At 34.6% G+C, this 9,564-nt stretch overlaps 1 long non-coding RNA gene across 1 annotated transcript; it reads left to right on the top strand.

Annotated features, from left to right (window-relative positions):
- The first annotated feature begins 512 nt into the window (after window positions 1-512).
- Window positions 513-902, top strand: LOC131618458 (uncharacterized). Its single transcript, XR_009288852.1, has 2 exons — window positions 513-613; window positions 698-902. It is a non-coding gene; the product is annotated as an uncharacterized LOC131618458 (long non-coding RNA).
- Window positions 903-9,564: the final 8,662 nt, after the last annotated feature.

The raw sequence follows: 9,564 nt of genomic DNA, 5'->3' as shown, positions 1-9,564 counted from the left end.
TCATGTCATCCGGCAATATAGAAAGTCTGATTCTTTGGGCGTATAATACCCGACCAGTAGGGTTAGTTTCTCATTCTTGGTTCATTTAATCTTTGTTTCTTTTGCGTAGCAAAATTTTTATATAACCTATTGTTTTAATTTATAGAGCACACTGGTTGTTGCTTGCTATCAACCCGATAAGAGAAGTTGTATATTTTCTTAATTCGGTAGATGGTGAGTGGAGCAATTATCCGGCTATGAAGGAAATTATTGATTTGTAAGTGGGATCGTTCTAAATATTCTTGTATATTTATATATTTAATTATTTATGAGATTGATCTAAATATATGCTTTTATATTTTGGTTAGATCAATACAAGTGTTCCGAAGTCAACGAGACGCACAGGTATCCCGGACTAAATCAAACAACATTACTTGGATCAAAGTGCAGGTACATTATTTTTCACAATTTTGCTTATAATATTTATGCTACTTGATAAAACAAGACAACTATAAATTCTTATTTGTTTTCTATGTAGTGTCCGATACAGCGGAACAGTTCAGACTGCGGATACTTTGTTTTGAGGTTTATGAAAGAAATCCTTCAAATGAATCAATTAGAGATTCCAATCACGGTATGGATTTATAACTTAATTAGATAACTTCTTATAATTTATTACATTTAACTAAATCATTCATATTATGTTTTTATTCTATAGTACTTTGACGAATTCCGTGCTGCTTCTTACCCGAAACTTAAGTTGGAAGAAATCAAAGAGGAATTGTGTCAATTTTATATTCATCAGCTATTCATGTAGTAGGATTTGTGTCGATTTGAAGAGAATATTATAGTACTCCAGAATATATGGTTACTAACTTTGTTCATATTGTTGCCAATTAATATTTGAAGTATAATATTGTTGATGTTAGAGATTTAGTTTGATTGACATAATGATGTATATATATAATTTTGGATATTATAATGGTATTATATTAGTATATATATAGTCCTACCTATGGTTGAAAATATATCGTCGAAAATATATTACTGGTCGAAAATATTACAGGTTGAAAATATATTACAGGTCGAAAATATTACAGGTCGAAAATATTACAGGTCGATCTGGGAGGCTGAAATTATAGGCTGCACTTTAAAATATCTCATTTAGCAACGACAGCGCTTTTAAAAAGCGCTCTTAAAGGTCCCCCTACTAAAGCGCTTTGTTACAAAAAGCGCTGCCAAAGATCAAAAAAAAAGAAAAAAAAAAAAGCAACCTACCAAAGCGCTTTTGGAAAAGCGCTCTAGTAGGGGGGCTACCAGAGCGCTTTTTCTAGAAAAAGCGCTCTTATAGGGGGTCTACCAGAGCGCTTTTTCTGGAAAAAGCGCTCTTATATGGGGGTCTACCAGAGCGCTTTTAGAAGCGCTTTCGTAGCCTACGCCAGCGCTGGCTTTGGCAGCGCTTTAAAGCGCTGTTAAAGGCCAAAAAAAGCGCTTTTAAAGCCCTTCCGTGTTGTAGTGACTCATCAGATTGCTTCTGATTCCAGGAACATACCAAACATCCTTGATCAGAACAGTCTTTCCATTCTTCACTTTGGCTTTGACATTTCCCATACCTTCTGCATATAGGTACTTATCATCAGCACATCTGATCTTTGTCCTCCTTTCAGAGTCAAAGTCTATCAGCCATTGTTTGTTTCCAGTCAAGTGATTTGAACACCCAGTGTCCATATACCACCATTCTGACGAACATCTTTTGTCCGACTCTGAAGCCATCAATAGCACAGGTTCATCATCTGATCCTCCTCTGGCTATATTTGCTTCTTCTGATCTCCTTCCTTTGTTTGCCAAACAGTCTCTAGCAAAATGGCCAAACTGTTTGCAATAGTAACATTGAACTTTCTTCTTATCCTTTCCCTTCTGATATCTTTTCTCATCAGAAGTTGAGGCTTCCTTCTGGAATCTATCACCACGTCTATGCTTCTGGTCCTTCTTGACAAAAGAAGCCTTCAGAGCTTGCTCAACTTCTCTCTCAGAAGTTCTCTCAGTCAGACGCAACTCTTGTGCTTCTAAACTGCTTTGCAACTCTTCTATTCTCATGGTTTCCAGATCTTTAGAATGTTCAATGGATACAACAATATAATCAAATTGAGGAGTAAGTGACCTCAATATCTTGTCTATGATTACTTGTTCAGAAAGAGTTTCTCCACAAGCCTTCATTTCATTAGTGATCACAATCACTCTAGAGATATACTCAGAGACTTTCTCATTGTTCTTCATGTTGAGATTCTCATATTGCTTTCTCAGGGATTGAAGCTTCACCTTCTTCACTGATACGTCACCACCGTAACACCTGACCAGTATATCCCACGCCTCCTTTGACGTCATAGAATCAGCAATCTTCTCAAACACATTCACATCCACACACTGATGGATGAAGAACAACGCCTTTTGGTCTCTCTTCTTCGTCTCTCTCTGCGCTTCTCTTTGTTCTTCCGTTGCATCCGCTGCAACCGGAATATATCCTCTAGTGACAAGATCTAGAACATCTTGAGCACCAAATAATACACGCATTTGAATCATCCATCTATTCCAGTTTTTACCATCAAGAACTGGAAGTTTGGTATTCAAGTTGCTTCCACTCATCTTTAAACTTGTGCAGACAAAAACAGATTTCACTCACACTCACACAGTGTTTCCCAACCCACAAACAATCAAGAAAAAATGTGATTCAACACAACTTTGTTTCCCAGAAACAAAATCAATCACATAGTCACACAAACTCACGTTCACTCGTGTTTCCCTGTGTTTGGAACCAGAGCTCTAGATACCAATTGTTGGTGCACAATGAATAAAGATGGTGACAAAGAGAATAATAGAATAACGGCGCAACAGAGATGAGAGAATAAATGTTGTATTCTTCTACTAATGATAGCTATTACAAGGCTATTTATAAGAAAAGAAAATCTTGCCACATAAGCCCTAAAACAGTAAACTTAGTGAACAAGTCTAAGGTACAAACAGTACAGTACTACAAAAATACTAAAGTACCCTTACTACTAAACAGCTAAGCTAATGGGACCCAGATAACATCTTCTGGTCAATACTATCTTCTGAGTAACCATCAGAAGATCAGTCCATCTTCTGAATATTGAGTTACTCTTCAATAGAATTTAAATATTAAAAACTATAAATAAATGTTAAAATACTATATATTACAATTTTATAAAAAGTGATATATTATACAATTTTTTTAATATAAACTGGAATATCATCTACATACAATTGTATAGACTAATCTCTCGAACCGTGTAGGACTATATAAACAACTAAATTATACAAAATTCATCTACATCTACATATAATTGTATAGACTAATCTCTCAAACCTTATAGGACTATATAAACAACCAAATTATACAAAATTATAAACTTATAAATCATAAATTTTAGACTCAAAATTTGATTCATTAATTGAAATTGTGGTTGCATGAAGAGTTACCGTCCAAAGACTTAATTTAAAATTAAATCACATTCAAATAAAATTTTATTTTATTTTGCTATAATTAAATTGAGATTAATCTATTCAGATCTTTTAAAATAAGTAAGAGGACTATGATCAAATCATTTAAACCTAAAAATAAACCTATTATTATATATTACACATCAAACAAACCTATGACTTTGATTTCTTTATTATATACCCATGTCTAATTGGGATAATCCTACTCCTACTTTAGACGCGGGTCCATGAAATAAGACTTTCACTAAGTGGGCCAAACCACCCGCCACATGTTAGTCAGATAAAGAATTTCAACATTTGTTCAACTAATCTTGTTATCAACTTTTTTAAAAAGTTATATATTTATGCATTTTTATAATATGACTATTTGTCTTCTTTCACATCAATTTACATAAATTTCACATCGAATGATGACTATTTGTCTTCTTTCACTCTATATTTCTAAATCGCCAAAGGCCGCCTTGTGCGGTCTCTCTCTTCAACGTCTGTTAACTATAGATAAGTTTCATATCTCATGGTCTTGTTTAGAAGAATCAAACGTTTATCAGAATCTCGACCATCCAATATTAAAACAACAAAAACATTCATGTTAATTCTCTAAGATTGCATGATTGACATTAATTTTAGTAAAATAAATTACACAGCAACATGTTAGATAGAAAGTTTCAACCTGCAATATATATATATATATATATATATATATATATATATATATATATATATATATATATATATATATATATATATATATATATATATATATATATATATATATATATATATTGAACATTATGTTGAACAAGATGTTCTATCAACTGCAACTAGTATAACATGTCGAATAATATGTCCTATGTTGGATCGTCCGACATCGTGACTGGGTGTTAGGTGGGCTTTTGGATTCTGTCTAAGTTGTTATAGATGCAGAATATTTAGAAAATATTATGCAATTCAATCAGGTGTTAAATTTGAGGATAAAAGATTTTATCTGTTTTAAATATTTTCATGGTTTTTAAATATAGAGAATACTTATGAAATTAGTGATTGAAGACCTATTTATATGGAGAAGATGTTGCTGATTTTGAGCAATCTCCTTATTTTGCTTTGTGTCGCGGGGAAAAATCGTTGTCCTTTTTCGGGATGAGACACCTGATGCCTTCTTTGGGCTCGAGTGCTCAAAAAAATGATTTTTCTTTTGTACCGACCAAACTTTTTATTGTTTCCAAAAGAGGAAAAGGAAAAAAGCTGCAATAACCTAAAAGTGGGGGGAGAGATCTTGGGTAAGAGGGTTGGTTATACGAAGGGAAGGTATTAGCACCCAACGTATCTATAGTACTCTATAGGTTTCTTTGTTTTGTTTATTCCATTCTTGTTATGGTGGAGGTTCTTGTGAGAAAGAGGTGGGACCTAAGGTGTTTGTTTGATTATGCTCGCAAAGATCATCGCGATCCTCTGCATACATATCCCTTAGAGGGAATCAGAGCATCTGTAGCTCGGGGTCTACGGGTGCTAAGGTTTGAGTGGTTTGAGAGAGAAGTTTTGCTCGCCAAGGATCGACCTTGTGCCTACGTATTCTCAAAGGGATGTTGAGAAAGTCAGAGCAATCGTAGTTCCCACTTATGCTAGTGGAAGCAAAGGAAAAGAGACAAATGTCATCTAAATGTTCGATGTATCTAATCTATATCATCACATACATCTGTTTGATTTTTGTTTGAAAATCTTTTCATTATAAGCCCTGGGCCATGCCACTTATGGTGCTTAGAATGATAAAGATGTTTTTTTGTTTAACCAGCCTTGTGGCAAAAACTTTCAATGAAGTCAGCCTTGTGACAAAAAGTTTTGATTAATCAGCCAGCCTTGTGGCAAAAGTTTCAATGAAGTCAGCCTTGTGACAAAAACTTTGATTAATCAGCCAGTATGGTGGCAAAATGGTTTGATTGATTAGCCAGCCTTGTGGCAAAAAGAAGCTTGATTGATTAGCCAGACTTGTGGCAAAAAAAAAAGTTTGATTGATTGATTGTTTGTGATGATGTAGAAGAGATACTCCTATCATAGAGATGAAAAATGTCTAATCTCCTAGGGTATTTGATTTGGATATTGGGGGTGCTTATAAGAAGCCCGTGGGTCCTTGTACGAAGCCCAAGAGGAGGCTATCCGAGGGTCCTTGCATTGTAAGCCCAAGAGGAGGCTATGGGAGGGACAATCCAGGGTCCTTGCATTGTAAGCCCAAGAGGAGGCTATGGGAGGGTCACTCGTTTGTACAAAGCCCAAGGGGAGGCGTGGTATAGTTGGTTTGAGCTCTTAGAGCGATTTCACCGGGAAACCATACTCTATGTCCTAACCTAAACTAGGGAGATTCTTTGCACGAAGCCCAATAGGAGGCTATGGGGAACCTAGTGTTGTACTAAGTTGAATAAGCATATAACACAATCACAAGTATGAACAAGTACGAACAAACATGAACAAGTACATGAACAAATATGAACAGTTATACATGTATGACAAAGTGTGTGTATATAATGGAGTTTATGAAGGAAATATACCTGTAAGCATGATCCAGTTGTATACACAGGGCTCGGGACTCACACTCGGGAAGAAGTCCACTTGAGTTTATTCAAAGCTATGTAAACAGGTATTTACAAAGGGGCTTGGGACTTATACCTACATGGAGGCCCATGGTGTATTTTCAGAACATGGTTGATTGTTTTATTTACAGACGCGTCGTTTGAAAAAACTGTTTGAAAGTTATTTTGAAAGAAGTTTTCTGTTTGAAGAAAAACTGTACGAAGGCAAAGGTCTGTACAAAAGGGGCTTGGGACTTATACCTACATGGAGGCCCATGGTACTTTGAAAATTTTTGTTTCTTTGAAGTTTTGTTGTTTTGGAAATGATTTGAAAATTGTTTGAAAAGATTTTATTTTGAAGAATGTTTTATTGTTTTGAAAACTGTACAAAAAAAGGAAAAGAAATGGGACTTACACTCTCTAATATTCGAGAGGCCCCACTTTGTTTTGAAAATCAATTGATCAATTAAAAAGATTTAATCAATAGTTTCAAAAAGAAATGGTTTATCGTTTTTGAAAAGAATCGCGATCGCTTGTTTTAAAATGGTTTTAATCAACTTAATTAATGTAAAAACAAATCTTTTGCTTAGTTAAGACCTAAGTGATTAAGGTTTGATCACAAAAAATATTTACAAGTGATTAGGTTAAAAATTAAATGAAAAATAATATTTAAAGTATTTAAAACACTTAAAAATGTATCATTTTAAACCTAATTAAAAACATATTAAATAAATCTTTTTTTTGTGATTTTTTTTGATATTGTCAAAATATGTATATTAAATAAGAGGTGTGTAAAAAATGAAGAAAAAATAAGTTGATTTGATTGGTTAAATTAATTGATGAAGTTGTGAAGAAATTGAAGGAAAAAAGTGATAAAAAATAAGCTTTTGGTCTCACCAGGGTTTGAACCCACGCCCTCTCTCTCACCAGCCAAAACTCTTGCCAACTGAGCCACGCTTGTGGCTTGTAATACATACGCTTCCATTTAATCATATATTAAACTTAACATTTGAAATTTCTGAATCAAAAATGGCGCCAAGAACACACCTTCAACTGAATTTTGAAAATCTCCAAAACTGTGTTGTTTTGATCAAGTAAAGGGTCTATCTCACTCGGTTTTTCACGAGGAACATGATGGTGCCCTCATAATTCATTTATTTTTGCTCTAAGGGGGTCAATTTTCGCATGAACATGAAGAACCCTAGAACTGAAATTCAATGTGAAATCGTGTATGTGCAAGTTATGATGCAATTGATTGAGGGTTAATGATCCTCATAGGTGCAGAAACAAGATGGTATGCTCACATTTCATTTATGATGCGTGCAAGTATGAGTTTGAAGTTCATGAGCACTTACCTTAAAAATGGCACAACTGAGAATCGAATTCTTGCTTGGAGGTGTTACAGAAGTTGTTTGATGATCTGGATAGCTTCAATGGACCTTATGGAAGGTGTCTGGATGCTTGGAACCATCTGAATTCATCTGGGCATGGCCATGGTACCCGATCTGCATAAGCTTCAAGAGTGAATCGAATTTGATGATTCTGAGGTTTTTGGCTATATGTGATGGATTGGATAGTTCATATGTGATATATGGATGATGTTAGAAGTGATAGTTTGGACAGAATTGAGCCTGAATGAAAATTGGCATGATAAGTCTCATGTTATGCATATTTGAGAAGTGAGGTAGTGATTTTGAGTTCTTGGTGTTTTTGGGGTGTATGGATGGATCAAACAACTTCCAAATGATGTTTATGAGTTGTGGGAAGCATTATTTTGCTCAGATCTTGCAAGGGATGGAACTTGCACTTTCTCCTCTTTGAAACTCATGAAACTTGCAATTCAAGAAAGAAGAGAGAAAACCTATAATTGTGAGGTTTTGGTGTGAATTGAAGAGTGGAAATGACCTCTATTTATAAGCCATGAGTTCTGAATGCAGAGCTTTGCAACTTGCTCAAGAATTGGTGATTTGGCATTTGGAGATAAAGTGGAATCTTTACATTTAATGCAAATGGTTAAAGTAACTAAACCATGGTTATTTTGGCCAAGCTTCTTATCTCTTTCCATTCTGATCTCAAATCAGAAAATATCATTCAATCATTGCTTTGGTGTGTCATTACTTGAATTATAGGCCATATAGTATTGAACTTAGTGAAAATGGCTTGTAATTTCATGCATAATGACCTCTAATTGCAAAATTCAAAACCATGGCTACACTCCATTTTTTTCCATGCTCTTGGACATTTTGGAAAGCTCATATTACACACTTCAAAACCCTAGTTGAAAGTTTCTTCAAGACCCTTAAGGAAACGAGTGAAAAAGATCCATGAACTTTGAAGAAAATGAGATTTTAAGTGAAGTTTTCAAAAAGTACCAACTTTGAAGCTCCATATCTCTTAAATGGTTGATCTTATGGAAAAAAATTATATGTGTCAAAGTTGTTTATTGGATCAAAATCTACAACTTTCATGTTGGAAGTTTTTTTCAGTTTGTAGGTGAAATTTTGAGAAATTCCCTTCCAAAGTTTGGAAAAAACCATTGAAAAACACTTAGAAAATTTTCTAAGTATGAAAGTCAAACTTTTGACTTTTTGATTCTTGATTGATTTTCTTGATTTTTCTTGATCAAATGACTTCATATATCATATATTGATGATTCAAAACTTCAAAAGTCATGGTTGACCAAAATTCCCCAAAAGTCAATGGTGATCTTGTATAGTTGACTTTTTCAGACGAATCGCATTTCTGGAGATTTCAAATGAACCAAGCTATCCTCACCAAATGAATGGTATGAATGGATCACATTGAAGCATTAGAGGATATTGAGCCATGGTTTAAGTTGTGGCACCATGTTCTGATAAAAAGGCAGTTGTTCAGTGAATTAGGTCAAAAACCCTAATTGTCGATCTGATGAAATTGATGACTGTGGATCTTGAATTGAGACACAATTTCCATTGGATGTTGTCATAGGGATTATTAGAGGATGATTGAAATCTTTGATTGACTCCCTGGGGATTTTTAGGGTTTCCCAAATGTGATCCCTGATTTCAGTCCCTGATAGTTCAAAAACCCTAATTCTGATGACTTGAAATTTCACTGTTGATCAATCCTTGTGTAGGAGATGTATTGAGCCAATAGATTAGGCTAAAATGATGTACTTGGGGTCTTGAGTTCATGTCCCAAGTCATTAGGTCAAATCCTGAGCAAAAGTCAGGAGTATACTATCTTCAGTCAAAACCCTGATCTGGTTGGTTCAGAGCCTTTGAGCTTGTTGAAATGAATCTCTGAGGACCAAATGTTGATTGTTGATGAAGATAGTTCATTTGAGATGAAGGGAGAACAAAACCCTAATTGATTATTACTTGTACTGATGAGTGATTTCTTGTTTAAATCCTGCTGAGTCACAAGTAACAAACACAAGCTATGCAATTTGTTAGAGATGCAAATGATGCATATGCAAATGATATGAGGTGGTATCTTAGGTCAAAAATTGGGGTATGACAGATGC

The sequence above is a fragment of the Vicia villosa genome, linkage group LG7, assembly GCF_029867415.1.
Source record: "Vicia villosa cultivar HV-30 ecotype Madison, WI linkage group LG7, Vvil1.0, whole genome shotgun sequence".
Lineage (NCBI taxonomy): Eukaryota > Viridiplantae > Streptophyta > Magnoliopsida > Fabales > Fabaceae > Vicia > Vicia villosa.
Note: the sequence above shows the minus strand (reverse complement) of the source record. Positions and strands in the feature narration are given on the sequence as shown.